We start from the raw sequence: 21,167 nt of genomic DNA on the forward strand, positions 1-21,167 counted from the left end.
TATCCATGTTCTTCTCCCTCGGAGACGATTTGACTCTTCGCCACTTTCCTGTCACTTTGGACCAGTTCTGCGAGATGAAGATATAAATTGGACAAAAATGAAACTAATCAAAACAGATCTAAAAAGTCCCATTTCAGTCTCTGCCAATCTCTGCTAATAACGCCGGGCACCGGCTCAAAAATCAATATTGTGGTCTGCTTCTTTTATTTCCGGCAAGCAATATGCTCGTTAATACGGAGACATAATGAATGGGATCCTAATTGCCAAAACTTTGCCGACAATCTGACAAATTGTCTGCGGGGTAGAATTTTCGTTTCCTTGGAGTTCAGAATTTTCGTTTCGATGGACAGAGACAAAACCTTCTCCTGAGTCCCGGTAAAATATCCGACCCTACTGACTTACAATACATAAATAACAAAGAAGGGGCGCAGATTGGGGGAAATAATGAGAACATTTAAATTCTGTGGAGTGTCATAGGGATTACAGATTATAGGTGAAGAGTCACTTTTTATGGATCCCATTGAGTTTGATGGCTACTGGTGAGTGATGTCTCTTATGTACAGGTGCACTGATGTTGTAGTTGGATTAGGCACAGACACAATCTATGCCAGAGCCAAAGCTCATGGAGATGTACAGTGCTATGTACTGGTGCAGGGTGCCATGGCTAGCAATGTGGAGATGGTTCCATGGGGGATCCAAAATGGTGTTGTCAGAGTTGTTACATCTGCTTTGGCCCCCTTAAGTCAACAGAAACAAATTTCCCTATAAGAATTTATAATTTATGTTCCAATCCAGGTCTTTATAATCCCCTCAATTTCTCTCCTCTATGCCGGCTATTGGTTTTATCTTGGCTTTGGCTCCTTCCTGTTCCTGATTGCTGTTTGTGTTCCTCTGTCTCTGACAATCGGATTGTGTACTCGGACTTCTCTTTGCATTGTGACTCTGCTGAACCTTGATCTCTCCTTCTGTCACTTTCTCCTGTACTTCGGCGCTATCGAGTTACAAGTTGCTTGTATATCTTCTCTCTCTGGTTTCTGTTCACGGTTAACCAATTTGTGACACATTCCTCACTTCTGGTCTGGGATTGCCAAGTCCGTCTCCAGCACCAGGAGCTCTGGTGAAAATCTACTGAGATTGGCTTTGGCTCACACTGGGTGTGTTGCGCTTTGGTTATGGTTTTTCTGCTACATAGTTACCTAGTAGATGAGGTTGGATGAAGACATCAGTCCATCAAGACCAACCTACTGTATAACCCTACAGTCCTCTACATTGTTGATCCAGGGGAAGGCAAAAAAACCCCATGAGGTTCATGCCAATTGCCTAATTCCTTCCCGACTCTAATCTGGCAGTCAGTATAAAACCCTGGACCAAAGTTTCAGCGGTATACTATTAGTGGTGTAGAACGGACATTGTGCCAGGTCTGCTGATGTGCCTGTTCCTCATAAAATAACAACTTTAGTGTACCCCTCTGTTACTCCTCCTGGAAGTAAAAGCTGGGAGTGATCGTTCCTTTATCAGTGGGGTTTGTTGTGACACAGTTTGGACACTTAGCTTGGTAGTGAACATAGTGAACAGTCAATGTATTCATACATTACCAGGAGGCACAACGGAACCCAGAATTATAAGACTCTCTAGAATTGTGAGGATGATGGGGGTTGCGATTCTCCTATCTGTAGTAGGAATTTGCCGCAGTCTCTCCATGGACAGAATTTGAGATTTCATTCATTTTCACAGCAAATGTGAAGCAGCGAGGCGATAGGCCTGGTGCCACGTTAACATGATATCTTGAGAACCCCGAGATATCTCAGAGGAAATGAGTCTAAATATAGAAGCATATCTCCCGATAATCCGCGCCACCGCGTTATATGGCGACAGTCAGACGACTCGTCAAGCATATGGTAAGGGTGACCTACATTACCATCTCAGATGTTCTGCGCGAGATCCGTGTGCTTAGATGTTATATTCTAGTCTTGTACAATAGAGAGATAGAATTTTATAGCAATTTAGCGATCGGCTGTTAAAGGGATTTTCCAGGACTTTGATATCGATGACCTATTAGGTAGGTGGGGTCGACACCCAGCATCTCCTAAAAGCATACGGCTCTGTACACTGTGTAGTAGCCAAACCAGGTTATTGTAGGTCAGCTCCAGGAACTAGGAGCCAGAATATGTCATGTTTTTGCAAAGTCTTGAAGTTAAGGGGTTAACTTAAAACATAAAACAAACCCTATATAAGTTTGGTATCCCTGGAATCCTACTGACCCACAGAATACAGGGGACACGTCTTTTAGGCTGCACAGTGAATGCCATAAAACGAAGCCCGTAAGAAAGTCCTACAAATGCAGTTTTTCGCTAATTCCACCCCATTCAGATTTTTTTTTTTCAAAATTCTCTGGTTATCTTCTGCTCCTGCTTGATAATCTGTCCACAAAAGGACATCATGGCTGGGTTACTACAAAGGTTTCCATTATACCTATAGGGACACTGCCGACTACGTGTCTTCTTCTGCAATGGACGGATGGGATCCCAGCCTAAATGCAGAAGATTGCGCTGGCCCCTTAGACCACAACTGCCTACTCTGTCCACCGCCTACCATGTTCTTCTCCAAATCTCAGCATTTGCTTCTACCATCTCCTACCTTTAGATATTTCTCATACTATTTCTATTTCTCTATATTGTTCATGTCCTACGTGAAGCTTCGAACGTGTCTTTTCCATGTGCCATGTACTGCGTCTTCGTCCTTGGGCGCAGACATGATGGGCTGGCATGACTTACCTTCTACTAGTCGCCGATACCTAATAACAATATCAGCTTGTTTTTGTTTTCTCCCCTGTAATTATTTGCATTGTTTGCTATCTGACGACTTGGCAGACTAAACGCTGCTACTGTTGTGTTGGTTGCGAGCGGCTTCCACCTACACACTGTGATCAGGCTGGATGTACTGTGCGTTGTGAGGATCAGCTACTTCACAATATGAATTATGATGGAGGAAGAATATTAAGGTCCGGGGTAATTGGAGGCTTTGCTACAAAAATTTCCATTGTGTTCTAATGATGAATATTTGCAGGGGAAAGTATTGTCCTATGATAAAAACAAAAATCTTTGTATCTCTGCTTTTAGGTTATAATTGTATATTTTGATTCCGTTTTTTACCCCATGATAGGGGTGGCCTTTTTTGGGTTCCGCAGGGAATCTTCTTTACGGCAGTCACATAGACATTGGGGGAATTCATAAAGACGGGCATGTTGTAGTCCAGTCTTTATTTCCCTTTGCACCAGCAGTCGAGGCGTCCTGGTGCCTCGGGGTAAAACTACATCAGGGCTTTGCTGGCCTAGATTTTGCCATAATATGCTCCACTTTCGAGGAGTACATGAAGGCTGGGGATGGGGGGCCCTATGCTTACACAAAACCAACATAAAAACAACACTTACAACTATAAAGTTGCAAATTGCTGATCTGTGATTTTCTTTTGCCAAAAAAAGTGTCATTACAATAATAAAAAATACCCCCATAGTCTGCCTGACTTAGGAGAGGGTTGTGGGCATGCTCTGTTGTATCTGCAAAGATCACTGTTCAGGGAGAGGGAGGAGGGAGATGGAGCTGATAGTTGGTGTAGTTGGGGGGCCATTAGGTCCCAGGACCTTGATGTGACCTAGAGGCCATTAGGTCCCGGACCTTGATGTGACAGGGGGGCCATTAGGTCCCAGGACCTTGATGTGAACTAGAGGCCATTAGGTCCCGGACCTTGATGTGACAGGGGGGCCATTAGGTCCCGGGGTCTTGATGTGACTGAGAGGCCATTAGGTCCCGGGCCTTGATGTGACAGGGGGGCCATTAGGTCCCAGGGCCTTGATGTGACCTAGAGGCCATTAGGTCCCGAACCTTGATGTGACAGGGGGGCCATTAGGTCCCGGGGCCTTTATGTGACAGGGGGACCATTAGGTCCTGGGCCTTGATGTGACAAGGGGCCATTAGGTCCCAGGGCCTTGATGTGACAGGGGGGCCATTAGGTCCTGGGCCTTGATGTGACAGGGGGGCCATTAGGTCCCGGGGCTTTGATGTGACAGGGGGGCCATTAGGTCCCAGGGCCTTGATGTGACAGGGGGGCCATTAGGTCCCAGGGCCTAGATGTGACAGGGGGGCCATTAGGTCCCGGGCCTTGATGTGACAGGGGGGCCATTAGGTCCCGGACCTTGATGTGACCGGGAGGCCATTAGGTCCCGAGGCCTTAATGTGACAGGGGGGCCATTAGGTCCCGGGGCCTTGATGTGACAGGGGGGCCATTAGTTCCCGGGGCCTTGATGTGACAGGGGGGGCATTAAGTCCCAGGGCCTTGATGTAACCGGGGGGCCATTAGGTCCCAGGGCCTTGATGTGACAGGGGAGCCATTAGGTCCCGGGGCCTTGATGTGACAGAAGAGTGATTAGGTCCCAGGGCCTTGATGTGACAGAGAGTGCATTAGGCACTGGCACCTTGATGTGACGGCTACGCTCTACATTTGTCCATAGAATTTCAGTTCTGTGGGTCTTTAAATTTAAGTCGACTTATTTTCCGTCCAGAATCTTCTTCTGTCTGGTAATTTGATTTAATTCCAGGCAACAGGAGAGACGAGAGATGTATAAAATCAGAGGTTATTATCTCTAATTGTCTCCCCAGTGAGTGGATGCTTATCTCCTCCTATGCATGTTGGCATCATTGCTTTCTGGAAGTTTTCTATATGCTCTCAGTGTGTTGCTTATTTTTCCCCCTTTATTCCTTATAGTAATTATAGATGAGTCTGTCATTGTTTTGTGTGCCGTAATATCACAGTCTTATACATATAGTAATAGCTACATGGTAATGGTCACCAGGAGAGCAGTTTGTAACGCCGATGTCTCCATCTTACAAAGACAATATTAGTATTATCTACAGTGGAATTGCATCTCAGTCACGGTCATCATGATCCCTTTACCCCCCTTACCAATACTCACTTCTCCCCTTTACAGAAACAGCGTACTGGAAACTGTGCTGATGCTGCAGCGATCACAGGATAAGAGATTACAACATTTTATTTATTAACATTAGATACAAGTAAACCAGTTTGTATCAAGCTGGATTTATTAGAAATGTTCTAAATATTTGATTTCACTATTAGCTTTTATGTTTATACTCCTGCAGTCGACATCAGCAAGGAGAAAGTAAAGGGCTGCAGCAACTCAAGTCTGTACCCTAACCCATATTGAAATGAATGCAATGTGCAGCCTACAAGGAATGAACTGTAATTGTATAAACCTCATATTAAAACTTGACTTTACTATACACTATATGTAATATATACTAATATATACATCATATGCCCACTGAGCATGTCCGTCAGTCATTTTCCTGTGAACGGGAGAGAAGGGGCAGAGAACAAGAGGAAGATGGCGCTGGAGAGTTTTCTCACAGCACAGGGGACGCCCCCACTGCTGTTTGAGTGCTTGGGTCCACCCCCAGTGCTGTGAGAAAACTCATTACCATAATGAAGAAATAGGGAATATATATCGAATAGCTCGGGTAAGACTTCTAAAGGTAGGGGTAGAATGAGGGGTTATGTAGATAACCTGTTTTCCCTAAGTCCCAACAGTGGCACAAGTCCCCTTATTGTGCTGCTGGTGGGACGTAAGGGAATAGCCTTTCTTAAGGCTATGCCGACGTGGGTTTAGCTGCCAAATGGGATCCTAATGTTAGAAACCCTTTAAACACATTCTGTCTCCAAGGTCATCAATGAATTTTTTTTTTTTTAATTGGAAATAATATATCTTTTATAAGACAGATAACACAGGATCACATCATCAACAATAGGGTATAGCAAAAAATCAGTCCCTCCCTCTTCCTCCTCCTCCCTGCATAAAGTCTCTCACATGCTTACTACACTCTCCATTCCAAATCATCAGGTTTTTGAGGGTTTTTTAAAGGTTTTGTTCAAAATTACATTTGTTATAACTCGGCAAGATGGCTGCCCTGATATTAAAATTAAATAGTAATAATAATAATAATAATAATAATAATAATAATAATAATAATAATAATAATAATATCAACAATAATAACAATAATAATATCAATAATAATAATAATAACAATAATAATAATATAAATAATAATAATAGTAATAACAATAATATATAAAAAAATATGCAATGAGAAAATTGCAACAAACGAGGATAATATGCCTGTCTATAAATAAAAAAATAAAGCGATACATCCCCTTTAAATTATTCAGAATATCATTTTCTAAAACTAAGTTGCTAATGTATTTACTCGAATTGCTTGTTAATTTTTACTTGAAAAAAAAAATATACAAAAATTGAAATGCCAGACTAAGTTTTGTTCGCAGATTTCCAATTATATATAACTTTTTGCTTAAATATTTATCTGGAGAGAAAAAAAAAAGGAGGACTTAAGGGAAATAGGCGATAGCGTGTCTAATTGGTCATGGTCAGAGTATTCCGAAATTAAATGTTTTCTTTAAGAGAGCCCGGGGAATTGTTAAATAAGGTCATTTTATCCCTTGTGAACGGCTGCCGAGACTTCAGCTAATACCGCAGCTTGTACCAAAGAGTGAACAAAGTTATCATAGCAAAAAATAATTTGCAAAATGAATTATTTATTAGATTATGTGTCTCACTTTTTGATTGATATTCCAAGTAATGCGTCGGTGATGAGATGCTTCAACTTTGAGATTTTTTTTTTTTTTTTTTTATTCCTGTCTTTAATTTAATTTGTATTATTTTGAAATCCAAAAATAAATCTGATTTTTGGAATTTAAATTTAAAATTTAAATTTTGGGGAAAAAAAGTGTAGATTTAAAAAAAATAAAATAATGAAAAACAAATAATGAAAAAAAATGACTTTGAATCTGTTTTCTGAGTCTTTTTTTATTTTGCATTCCACTTTACTAAGTTTTGAGTTCTGGAGAGCTAGACATATTAAAATATTAATTTTCCGGTTTACTGAAATGATTTCAGAGTCAACCGCCATTTAAATTCTGAATGTAAGTCTGAAAGAGGAGGATATGGCTCGTACTAATCTTCTTCAGTGTTTTTTAATCCATTTATTGGAATTCTTTTAATTTATTTTACGTACTCACTGGTCATGAATCAGTTATGCAGAGTGCCTGCTAGGAATATATACATGCTTGCCATGGCAATTTTTTATTTTATTTTATTTTATTTACTTTTTTCTGCAGAAATGCTCTGAATGACAATATTCTATTGCAATGACAATTTTCAAGGACCATAAAAATCATCAAATAGCCTGAAATACTTTTAGTATATTTTGTGTCGAGCTTCTAATTTTTTTCTTTTTACATGTTACAATATCAAATTTTACTTAACCGCTTCTGGACCAGGTCGATTTCCCCGGTTCAGAACCAGACGCATTTTTAGTTTTTTGGAACATGGGGTTTTGAGGACTATAGAAAAAAATTTCCATTCAGGACTAGGGTTGAGCGATCGGGATCGGAAAAGATCGGATCCCGATCGTCGATCGAGCAAATTTCACGATCGGGATCGGCCGGAAAATGATCGGAAATCGGATTTTGAAATCTCAGGATCGGCTCAACCCTAAAAGTGACTTTTCCCATAGAGAAGCATTGACCAGGGTTGAGCGATCAGGATCGGCAAATGTCACGATCGTGATAGGCTGGAGAATGATCGGCTATCGGATTTTATCAGAGATGCGCTGAACCCTGCTGCACACTCAGCTCTGCCAGAGGAGGTGAAGTCTAAGATCGGTCCACAGCAGTTTCCATTCTGGTCCGATCTTAGACTCCGCCTCCTCACAGACAAGCCTCCGGCAGAACCAGCGTTGAATGGCCGAATGCTCTACTCTGTATGGCATTCAGCCAATCAACGCTGGTCAATGCATTCCTATGGGAAAAAGTCAGCTCCTGCATATCGCAAGCTGACAGGGATCCCGACGTAATACAGTAACTTAGGCTTGTTAGATGCCCCCAGACATGCTTCCTCTGCTGTCCCAGTTGCATTCCAGGGTGTTGGCATCATTTCCTGGGGTATCATAGTGGACTTGGTGACTCTCCTGAGTCAAAGAGTGGGATCCCCAGAAATGAGCATTTTTTCCCCATAGACTATAATGGGGTTCGATATATTGAATATAGAATATTTTACTGTACGCTCATCTCTACTGCTTAGCACTGCAAGAACACACAGTATAGTCAAATGGTTTGATAGACTGAAGAAAACCAGCTTAGAGTATTGTAACAAACTCTTGAAATCTGGTTCTGAAAGTGTTAAGACTATTTTTGCGTGTAATAAATTTCCCTGATATTCTGCAGTCTTGTCTCTGAATTCTTTCATTTCTATTATTGATAATTATACGGCATATTCCACAGCATGTTATAATAAGCCGAATTATAGAAGGATGGCATAAAAGGAGTGAGCAGGACCTGTATACCGCCAACCTGCAATCATCTCTACTTTTGTATTATATATATTTTTTTTTATATTATTATATTATTTATTATTTCTATATTTTAGACTTTGTATATTCTCTTTAGATGTGGTTAAAAAACAATTACTGTATTTTTCGGACTATAAGACGCACGTGTTGTTTTCTCCAGACATACTACTTAGAATTAACACCAAAAAGTGAAATATTCGTCTCATCAGACTAGAGAATCTTATTTCTTATTGTCTGGGAGTCCTTCATGTGTTTTTTGGCTTTCATATGTCTTGCACTGAGGAGAGGCTTCCTTCGGGCAACTCTGCCATAAAGCCCCGACTGGCGGATGGCCGCACTGATAGTTGACTTTGTTGAACTTTTTCCCATCTCCCTACTGCACCTCTGGAACTCGGCCTCTTTGGCTTCTTCTTTACCTCTCTCACCACGACTGTTCAGTATGGCTGGACGGCCAGGTCTAAACAGAGTCTGGTTGTCCCAAACTTCTTCCATTTAAGGAATATGGAGGCCACTGTGCTCTTAGGAACCTTGAGTACTGCGGAAATTCTTTTGTAATCTTGGCTAGATCTGTGCCTTGCCACAATTCTGTTTCTGAGCTCCTTGGGCAGTTCCTTTGACCTCATGATTCTCATTTGCTCTGACATGCACTGTGAGCTGTGAGGTCTTAGGCTCTGTTCACACAGAGTTAACGCGCGCGCATTCTGGCACGTATACATGTGTCAGAGTATGAGCGCTGAAAACAGATCCCATTCATTTCAATATGTCGGCTTACGGGTGCTACACATTGAAATCAATGGGAGGCTTTTAGCTTTCACACGGAGTAACGCTCCGCGCATTTTGCCACAAATTACACGTGTAAAAATACATATGTAAAATGTGGTAAGCCATTGAGTTCAATGGCTTTTTTTTTTTTTTTGTATAACGTGCGTAATTTTGCAGGCGCAAAATTACGCTTGTTATACGCCCGTAAGCCGACCCATTGAAATGAATGGGATCTGTTTTGAGTGCTCACACTCTGACACGTGTATACGTGCCATAATGCGCGTGCCTTATCTCTGTGTGAATGGAGCCTAAGACCTCACAGCTCATGTGCTGAGAATCATGAGGTCAAAGGAACTGCCCAAGAAGCTCAGAGACAGAATTGTGGTAAGGCAAAGATCTGCACGCGTTAACTCCATTTGAACTGAGACTTATATAGACAACATTCACCATCCAACCTGACAGAACTGGAGAGTATATGGAAGGAAGAATGGCAGAGGATCCCCAAATCCATCCAAACATCATGGCGTTGGTGAAAAAAAATGTAAAAATGTTGGAAGAAGAGGAGGAAATAGTGAAAGCAATAAAAATAAAAAAAAGAAACAAGAAAATTGTCTGTTCTTAAGGGGTTAAGGGAATTGCTAGGTCAGTCTTTCAACAAAATTTCTTGTCCATATGAATGCAGTGATATAACAGAGCACTAAGTCTAATGGGCATAAAAGGAGAACGGTATAAACATCAGCATAACCTCCCAAAGTACCTGACAACAACGTACAGGAGCATTGTGTGATTACATAAAAGCACAAGGCAGCCGGGAGAGGAGCGCTTTATGGAAGTCACTGTAAAATCACATCTATCTCCATTAGAGATCTGCTCTGCCCTAAATAAGCTATGTGTATAGTAAATGGATGGAAAAAATCACGTCAACCGCGGTGGCCTCCTTACAGACGTACCTGACATCTATCCTTTCCAACACCCACATGTTCATCCAATATTAGGGCTTATCTCCCTGAGTACAGAAGGGACGCCATATTTGAATCCAACATGTCCAACCCTACTTTCCTTGGATTTCAGCCACTGGAGAGAGTCAGAACTACCCCAAATACATTCAATGGCCGTTTGGTCTTGTTAAAAGCGGTGGGTTCATCTAAAGGGTGTGACCACCTTTAAGGAATTTACCTATCTTGCAGTTCAATGGTGGTCACACCAATCAGCTCCATTCAAAATGGGGGACAAGGCTAAGGACACTCGTTATTCTGCAAGCTATCTGCTATCCTATGGGTAGAGAATAACTTATTGTGATAAGTACTTTAGCCATAGTTGAAGAGCTTCTTTTGGTAAGTCTTTTTTTGCTCTCGGTGCACCATTTTGATGACCTAGTTGTCTTCTTTCCAGATACCCAATCAACGGTAGATCATACAAGGTTCTTCTTCAGTTCTGATGGACCTGACAGCAAATAAAGCAGGCAGATAAAAATAATAAACAATTCTCATCTTAACTAACTCTACTGGTCATTGTAACAAACGTAGAAGACACAAATATCCATCACATATCTGTCATGTCTCATCTAGACTTGGGTGGTTACTCTTATTTCTCCATTAGATGTAGAGGTTTACGTTCCCCACTATATATTGTTATTCAATTATTTGTTCTTTTTATATTTTTTTTGCCCTTCGAGCTAAACTTGTCATCCAAAATTGCTCATCAAACATGGCCTAGGTCTACTGAATCTTTAGTCTCCGAGCTAACGCTTGAGGTTAGTACGATCCTTTCTCAGTCTTCATAGTCTTCCGACATATTCATCACCAATAAAAGAGAATATTACTCATCTCACATCATGAGGCCTTGGCTACTTAGGTCTATAACTGATTCTCCAAATTGAAGCTCCTAACTGGACCAACGGGAGTCAAGGTAACAATAATCAAGGTGTCAGCAACAATCACGCTCTGCCGAAAAGAAAAGCAATGGATATTAAGACAAAAAGAAGGCGAAAAATTGAATTGACCAACAGATAGAACAGTGGATAGAATTTTATTTGCAGAATACAGTAATGGATGCCTAATGGGGTCATCAAAGATGTAATATAAAGACAAATATCGAAAGTCCCTTGAGGACAAGTTCAGTAGAATTTGTTTATTTCTCTCGAGGCAAAGACTAGCTTGTACCTGCACCACAACACTCTCCATAGCATTGAGGAGGTGGAGAAGGTGCGGTTGTACTCAGGACCAAGAGTCTTAGGGAGTCCATAAGATATCCCAATATGAGAAAACCAATACTATAAATAATACATTTTAGTTGGAGGACCCAAAACAGATTTGGCATTGGAGCTCATGTTAGGCTTCTGTACTGTAGTATTATTGCAGGGTGGTTCATGCACGAAGAAAATATGTACAAATGAACACTAAGGGGTTTTCCAATATTTGTATATGGATGGCCCATCCTTAGGATATGTCATCACCAATCTGATATTCAAGGATCAGCAGATCGAAGGGACCATGACAGCTCCAAAAAGACCACTGCTCCGTAGACTTTTAAGTAGCTCAGAATGGTACTGAAGCTCTTCCCCAACAATCTGATATTGACTACCTATTAGAGATGAGCGAACACTAAAATGTTCAGGGTCTGAAATCCGATTCGAACAGCCGGTCACTGTTCGACTGTTCGAACGGGTTTCGAACCCCATTATAGTGTATGGGGGGGAAATGCTCGTTTCAGGGGCAGGCAACAGTCGATCAAATTCTACTTACCAAGTCCACGAGTGAGGGTCGGGCTGGATTCTTCTCCCTGCGCAGCGTCCCCGCGTCCTCTTCCGGCCTTGAATTCACTCTGCTAGGCATCGGGCCTGGGCAGAGCCGACTGCGCATGCCCGCACTACAAGCGGACATGCCCAGTCGGCTCTGCCCAGGCCCAGTGCCTAAGCAGAGTGAATTCAGAGCTGGAAGACGCTGCGGGGACGCTGTGCAGGGAGAAGACTTCTAAAGGTAGGAGAAGAACTAGCGTTGATTGGCAATGTATAGCATTCTGCCAATCAACGCTGGTTCTGCATCGAATCTTAACTTCGAACAGCGAGTGGTACTCAATTGAGTACGAGTATTTCGAATACCGTAGTATTCGATCGAACACCTACTCGATCCAGTACTACTCGCTCATCTCTACTACCTATCCTAAGGAAAAATAAATCAATACAATAGCCTCAGAAAACTCCTTTAAGATTAGGAAATATTGCAACTTTTCTTGGAAACATTGTTACTAGCCAATAGAGATGGGTGAACCTCATGAGATTCCTTTCAACAAATTTTTGTGAGGTTTGGTCCTATGGTTCAGTTTAGGTCAAAGATATTTAGCACGAACCAGAAAGGGGCATCTTTGGAGCATTCAACAGTCCCCATTTCTGGATCTTTCTAGACTCGGGGGGACATTGCTTGCCTCAGTTGTGCCAATGTCATGACAAGCCTCACCATTGACCTGGAGAATGGGACGTCAGCCATAAGAAGACAGCAGGGAAATGCTGGGCGCCCAAGAGAGGTCAGGTTAGGAGAGTATAGCTTTTTGTTATTTTTACTAACTACCCCTGGACCTCTGAAGAAACCTCAGAGTATAGTAGACCCCAAAGTTTCAGATTAAGGTTGAACCCAAAACTTTTGGAAAATTCAGGTTCTAACCAATTTGTTTTTCTCATCCCTTCTAGCTAAGAATCCTTTTAAGTCCTCATTGATGTCAAAGGAAGAAAAATCAAAACAAAAATAGAACAAAAAAGTGAACTGGCCAAAAGATCAAAGTCATGGCAATACAGTTTGTGCTCGGGAAACCAGAATAACAGAGTTAAGATGTCTATGAAGTCCTTGAGTGTGTAGAACAAAGAAGAATCCTGAAGTCCTAAGAAGAGGAGTTCCATTTTTATCTCGCCTCCCCCCCCACCCTCTGGCGGCTAAGACTTGAGTGTATCTCCCGTACCAGTACTACTACAACACTCCGTCTCCGTCGTGTCACCGAAGGGTGGTAAGCACTTACTTCTAAGAGACTTCTTCATGTTCCGAGTACATAAAGGGCACTCATTCAGAGGAAGCCATTTCCCCACCCCAGGCAGAGTGCGAAGCAGGTATCTCCAAGTTTCTCACCTTTGAGAGAAGAAGGGAGCGATGAATATTCTTGAATACTTTGACCTTTACTACACTTCTCTTCGAGGTTACGGAATCCCATTTTAGTCTATTTTTTCTTCTATCGAAAGTGAGAAAGGCGCATGGAGAGATGAAGAAAAGCCTGAAGTCGGTATGGTGCTGAAAGGTAGTTAAATCCGGCTTTTAAAGTGTCAGAACAGATGGAGAATAATTGAAGAGGTGTACGAAGGATGAGAAGGACCAGACTCCGCTTTGTTTTGTCTGTGCAGATGTCAGGAAGAAAATAAAATGCATTTTCTCTGCGTTTTCCGCATTAGACTCTTATTGTTGTGTTGCACCAAAGACTTCTTTGTTATATAAATGTTCAGGTGGCAGAAAACACACACTTCTTACCACCGAGAAAATAATGATTATTCATGTTTTGATTCAAAAAAGAATCAAAGGACGGAACATTTGCAATTCAAAGCCATCGCCTCGTGTTAACGATGTATCCCGGCAAAGCAAATAAACCGATCTCACGTGACGTCCCGCTCATCCCAACTTAGCCTGTTCAATGTACAGTATGTGCCGTGTAAAGGCTCCGTATCAGAAAATGGCGGGCAGTCCAGTTTCAATGGCCATTTTGCACTCCGAATACGACAGTCTGGTCAAGGGGTCGTGTATCAGTTTTTAAGGCAAACAATGAAAAAAGTTGTTACAACATATCCGAGTCACAACTACTTTTCTGGATCTGGAAAGAATTTTCAAGGTACAAGCTGATATGTCCTATGTCCAATTTTTTAAAAACTTTTTAAAAAAATGTATGGTCGTAGAAGAAACGGCATCGGAAAGGAAGCTTATCGGGTTTTTCTGGCCACAGGTGGTATTTTATACTGTTGCACTGATCCACAGGATAGGTTATTAGTATCCGATTGGTGAGGATCTGACATCTGGACTCCCTGGCCATCATCTGATCTGGTCAAATCCTGGCAATTTCGTAACTGCAAATGCTATGGGGCGCAACAGCTAAGGGGACCCATTTCACTAAAACTAGACTGCACATAGCGATAAGCACATATGACATAGGGGATGTGCAGAACGAAATTCCCTTCATTACTTACATGGACATTACAGGGACATCATCATGTCTTCATCTGACACCATTATCACTACTTTCTTCATAATGCTGTGATATCACAGTGTAGATAGTAATATTGTTGTGTGTATATTATCCATGTGTTATATCATAATGAATATTTTTCTTTACTGTATATTTCATTATTTCATTACTATGTATATTAACCTATACTGACATCACTGTGTGTATTATCCCTGTACTGTGACATCACTGTGTGTATTATCCCTGTACTGTGACATCACTGTGTGTATTATCCCTGTACTGTGACATCACTGTGTGTATTATCCTGTGCTGTGACATCACTGTGTGTATTATCCTGTACTGTGACATCACTGTGTGTATTATCCCTGTACTGTGACATCACTGTGTGTATTATCCTGTACTGTGACATCACTGTGTGTATTATCTCTGTACTGTGACATCACTGTGTGTATTATCCTGTACTGTGACATCACTGTGTGTATTATCTCTGTACTGTGACATCACTGTGTGTATTATCCTGTACTGTGACATCACTGTGTGTATTATCCTGTACTGTGACATCACTGTGTGTATTATCTCTGTACTGTGACATCACTGTGTGTATTATCTCTGTACTGTGACATCACTGTGTGTATTACCTCTGTACTGTGACATCACTGTGTGTATTATCTCTGTACTGTGATATCACTGTGTGTATTATCTCTGTACTGTGACATCACTGTGTGTATTATCTCTGTACTGTGACATCACTGTGTGTATTATCTCTGTACTGTGATATCACTGTGTGTATTATCCCTGTACTGTGACATCACTGTGTGTATTATCCCTGTACTGTGACATCACTGTGTGTATTATCTCTGTACTGTGACATCACTGTGTGTATTATCCCTGTACTGTGACATCACTGTGTGTATTATCTCTGTACTGTGATATCACTGTGTGTATTATCCCTGTACTGTGACATCACTGTGTGTATTATCCCTGTACTGTGACATCACTGTGTGTATTATCTCTGTACTGTGACATCACTGTGTGTATTACCTCTGTACTGTGACATCACTGTGTGTATTATCCCTGTACTGTGACATCACTGTGTGTATTATCTCTGTACTGTGACATCACTGTGTGTATTACCTCTGTACTGTGACATCACTGTGTGTATTATCCTGTACTGTGACATCACTGTGTATATTATCTCTGTACTGTGACATCACTGTGTGTATTATCTCTGTACTGTGATATCACTGTGTGTATTATCCCTGTACTGTGACATCACTGTGTGTATTATCTCTGTACTGTGACATCACTGTGTGTATTATCCCTGTACTGTGACATCACTGTGTGTATTATCCCTGTACTGTGACATCACTGTGTGTATTACCTCTGTACTGTGACATCACTGTGTGTATTATCTCTGTACTGTGACATCACTGTGTGTATTACCTCTGTACTGTGACATCACTGTGTGTATTATCTCTGTACTGTGACACGTTTTGCTATGGAGCCCCATGGTTCCTTGCTCCACCCCTGGTCACTTTCCCCTCCAGTGTAATCACACTCCTCTTCTGCTGTGTTATTCTCCCTTGGCCTGACTGTGTATTATTTCCCAGATAAGTCAGACATAGGCTGAGTTCTGACAATGCAGCAGACTTGATTTCTTATTTACAAGGTCTACCATTATTTTGGAGTCCTTGGAGTTTAGTTGACAGCTTCTTCTTTGTATATGTTTATTTGGGGATAGCTCACCTTGTTTAGTTGGGGGGGGGGGAGAATAAGAAGCTATAGCTTTGAGCTTTTTACCTAAAGACGATATGTGACATGGGCGATTTAATGATGTGACATGCAGCTGGTCATGTATAACAATGTCTATGCCCCCCACCCCCCCACCCGCTTATTTCACTGTGGCAGAACAAGGACAGCAGTAATCCGAACATGAAGAATGACAGAGATGACTTACGTGCTATCTACAAATCCACAAAGAAACGGCTTATTACTGTAAAATATAACAAGTCTGTATCAGGGAACATGATGTGTTTCTTACTTCACAGCCTCGCTCCTTCTATGAGGACCCTCAGCCCAATAACATCATGTACTAAACACCAGTAAACCTTGGCCTGGAAAAAGCTCCTTGAAAATCCTGAAAACCTGCCTGTAAGACATTGGCCATTGTTCATGGAGGTGTTATTGTGGCTTTAGTATTTTATCTAAAAACTGATAAAAGGGGAAAGTAATCGAAAAGGGAAAGTGAGAAATAAATGCAATAGTGAGATGACAAATAGTAGCAAAACTAGTCCCAGCTACAGAAGAAGCTTCCGAGTCTGGCATCTCCCCCATCCATACAGATGTCTCCGATAACCCTCTTATTGCCCGAATCCCAGTGTCTCCAATTCTTCAATTCCCTTATTGTGACCAAAGCTCAAGGAAACTTCCTTTAAGATCCTCTCACACTGGTCCTGGCTCTTCTAGATCACCAGCTCCCCTGATTCCTACCCCATTCGTTCTCATTTGGTTTGGCTATTGGGGTGCCGCCTCTCCCACTGTTGTGTTTTTGCCCCCTCCCGTTCCCAATCTCATCCCCTTTCCTGTCCTATATTTTGGCTTGGCTTTGGTTTGGTTATTGAGGCGCTGCGGCTCCCACTGTTTTGTTTTTTGCCCTTTCCCCCTAACCTGGTCCCTATTCCTTTCCCTGTCCTATATTTCCTAGTCTTGGCTTTGGTTGGTTATTGGGGCACTGTGGCTCCCACTGTTGTGTTTTTTGACCCTCTCCCCTCCCCCAATCCCTTCCTCTTTCTCTGTCCTATATTTCCTAGTCTTGGCTTTGATGGGTTATTGGGGTGCTGCAGCTCCCAATGTTGTATTTTTTGTCCCTCTCCCCCTACCCTGGTCCCTACCCCTTTCCCTGTCCTATATTTCCTAGTCTTGGCTTTGGTTGGTTATTGGGGCGATGCGGCTCCCACTCTTGTGTTTTTTTGCCCCTCTCCCCCTTTCCCTGTCCTATATTTCCGAGTCTTGGCTTTGTTGGGTTATTGGGGCGCTGCGGCTCCTACTCTTGTGTTTTTTTCACCTCTCCCCCTACCCCGACCCCTTTCCCTGTCCTATATTTCCGAGTCTTGGCTTTGATGGGTTATTGGGGCGCTGTGGCTCCCACTCTTGTGTTTTTTGCCCCTCTCCCCCTCCCCTGATCCCTTCCCCTTTCTCTGTCCTATATTTCCTTGTCTTGGCTTTGGTTGGTTATTGGGGTGCTGCGGCTCCCACTCTTGTGTTTTTTTTCCCCTCTCCCCCGACCCCTTTCCCTGTCCTATATTTCCTAGTCTTGGCTTTGGTGGGTTATTGGGGTGCTGCGGCTCCCACTGTTGTGTTTTTTGCCCCTCTCCCCTTTTCCCTGTCCTATATTTCTGAGTCTTGGTTTTGGTTGGTTATCGGGGCATTGAGGCTCCCACTGTTGTGTTTTTTGCCCCTCTCCCCCTCCCTCTCCCCCTTTCTCTGTCCTATATTTCTGAGTCTTGGCTTTGGTTGATTATTGATGCGCTGCGACTTCCACTCTTGTGATTTTTGCCCCTCTCCCCCTCCCCCTTTCCCTGTCCTATATTTTCTAGTCTTGGCTTTGGTTTGGTTATTGGGGCGCTGCGGCTCCCACTCTTGTGTTTTTTTCACCTCTCCCCCGACCCCTTTCCCTGTCCTATATTTCCTAGTCTTGGCTTTGGTGGGTTATTGGGGTGCTGCGACTCCCAATGTTGTGTTTTTTGCCCCTCTCCCCCTACCCTGGTCCCTACCCCTTTCCCTGTCCTATATTTCCTTGTCTTGGCTTTGGTTGGTTATTGGGGTGCTGCGGCTCCCACTGTTGTGTTTTTTGCCCCTCTCCCCCTCCCCCTGTCCTATATTTCCTAGTCTTGGCTTTGGTGGGTTATTGGGGTGCTACGGCTCCCACTGTTGTGTTTTTTGCCCCTCTCCCCCTCCCTCTCCCCCTTTCCCTGTCCTATATTTCCAAGTCTTGGCTTTGGTTGATTATTGATGCGTTGCGACATCCACTCTTGTGTTTTTTGCCCCTCTCCCCTCCCCCTTTCCCTGTCCCATATTTTCTAGTCTTGGCTTTGGTTGGTTATTGGGGTGCTGTGGCTCCCACTCTTGTGTTTTTTGCCCCTCCCCGACCCCTCTCTCTGTCCTATATTTCCGAGTCTTGGCTTTGGTTTGTTATCGGGGCGCTGCGGCTCCCACTGTTGTGTTTTTTGCCCCTCTCCCCCTCCCCGACCCCTCTCTCTGTCCTATATTTCCAAGTCTTGGCTTTGGTTTGTTATCAGGGCGCTGCGGCTCCCACTGTTGAGTTGTTTACGATGTTTATATTTTGAAAAACAAACCAAACCAAAATTTGAAAACAAAAGTAATAAAATAATATTTGCAATAATTAAAATAATCTCATCGAACTGTCATAATTATAATAATTGTCAAAATAACACAGAATCGTCCTAGTAACAGTAATATCTGACACGAGCTGTCAGCCGCGGTATTAGCACCTTAGGTAACAATATCACGTTATCTCAGTCAGGGAAGTCATTCATATTTTAGTAGCCTCCGCTCTCCTTTGTATTAATGCAAATTAATTTCATGAAGAAATAGGTCATCATCATCAGATATGTAATAGTGGATACAGGGAACGCTGACAAAGAGCGGCTGTCACCTGAACATTTACAGAAGGACAAGAATCAATTCATAAACAAATGCCACTTAAAGATGACCTGTCATAAGCCTGACATGTTTTAGTAAATGCTCCTGCCGCTCCTCTGTTACTCCTCCTGGGAATAGCTAAATAGGCAAACTAAGGACTAACATTCCCCATGTGTATAAAGGGCAAGTCCCTACACACGTTAATACTGTCACATAGTGGTGAAAGGAAGCGTGTCTGAAAGATCAGGTCAATTCTGCTACACAACGAGGATAGCCGACAGGTCCTCTATATACTACACCACACAGGTCCTCTATATACTACACCACACAGGACAGATCCTCTATATACTACACCACACAGGACAGACCCTCTATATACTACACCACACAGGACAGATCCTCTATATACTACACCACACAGGACTGGTCCTCTATATACTACACCACACAGGACAGGTCCTCTATATACTACACCACACAGGACAGGTCCTCTATATACTACACCACACAGGACAGGTCCTCTATATACTACACCACATAGGACAGATCCTCTATATACTACACCACACAGGACAGATCCTCTATATACTACACCACACAGGACAGGTCCTCTATATACTACACCACACAGGACAGGTCCTCTATATACTACACCGCACAGGACAGGTCCTCTATATACTACACCACACAGGACAGGTCCTCTATATACTACACCACACAGGACAGATCCTCTATATACTACACCACACAGGACTGGTCCTCTATATACTACACCACACAGGACAGGTCCTCTATATACTACACCACACAGGACAGGTCCTCTATATACTACACCACACAGGACAGGTCCTCTATATACTACACCACATAGGACAGATCCTCTATATACTACACCACACAGGACAGATCCTCTATATACTACACCACACAGGACAGGTCCTCTATATACTACACCACACAGGACAGGTCCTCTATATACTACACCGCACAGGACAGGTCCTCTATATACTACACCACACAGGACAGGTCCTCTATATACTACACCACACAGGACAGGTCCTCTATATACTACACCGCACAGGACAGATCCTCTATATACTACACCGCACAGGACAGATCCTCTATATACTACACCACACAGGACAGATCCTCTATATACTACACCACACAGGACAGATCCTCTATATACTACACCACACAGGACAGGTCCTCTATATACTACACCACACAGGACAGGTCCTCTATATACTACACCGCACAGGACAGGTCCTCTATATACTACACCACACAGGACAGGTCCTCTATATACTACACCACACAGGACAGGTCCTCTATATACTACACCGCACAGGACAGATCCTCTATATACTACACCGCACAGGACAGATCCTCTATATACTACACCACACAGGACAGATCCTCTATATACTACACCACACAGGACAGATCCTCTATATACTACACCACACAGGACAGATCCTCTATATACTACACCACACAGGAGAGATCCTCTATATACTACACCACACAGGATAGATCCTCTATATACTACACCACACAGGACAGGTCCTCTATATACTACACCACACAGGACAGATCCTCTATATACTACACCACACAGGACAGATCCTCTATATACTACACCACACAGGACAGGTCCTCTATATACTACACCACACAGGACAGGTCCTCTACATACTACACCACACCACACAGGACAGGTCCTCTATATACTACACCACACAGGACAGGTCCTCTATATACTACACCACACAGGACAGATCCTATATATACTACACCACACAGGACAGGTCCTCTATATACTACACCACACAGGACAGATCCTCTATATACTACACCACACAGGACAGCTCCTCTATATACTACACCACACAGGACAGGTCCTCTATATACTACACCACACAGGACAGGTCCTCTATATACTACACCACACAGGACAGGTCCTCTATATACTACACCACACAGGACAGGTCCTCTATATACTACAGCACACAGGACAGGTCCTCTATATACTACACCACACAGGACAGGTCCTCTATATACTACACCACACAGGACAGATCCTCT

This window comes from Leptodactylus fuscus, chromosome 9, assembly GCF_031893055.1.
Source record: "Leptodactylus fuscus isolate aLepFus1 chromosome 9, aLepFus1.hap2, whole genome shotgun sequence".
In the NCBI taxonomy this organism is placed as follows: domain Eukaryota; kingdom Metazoa; phylum Chordata; class Amphibia; order Anura; family Leptodactylidae; genus Leptodactylus; species Leptodactylus fuscus.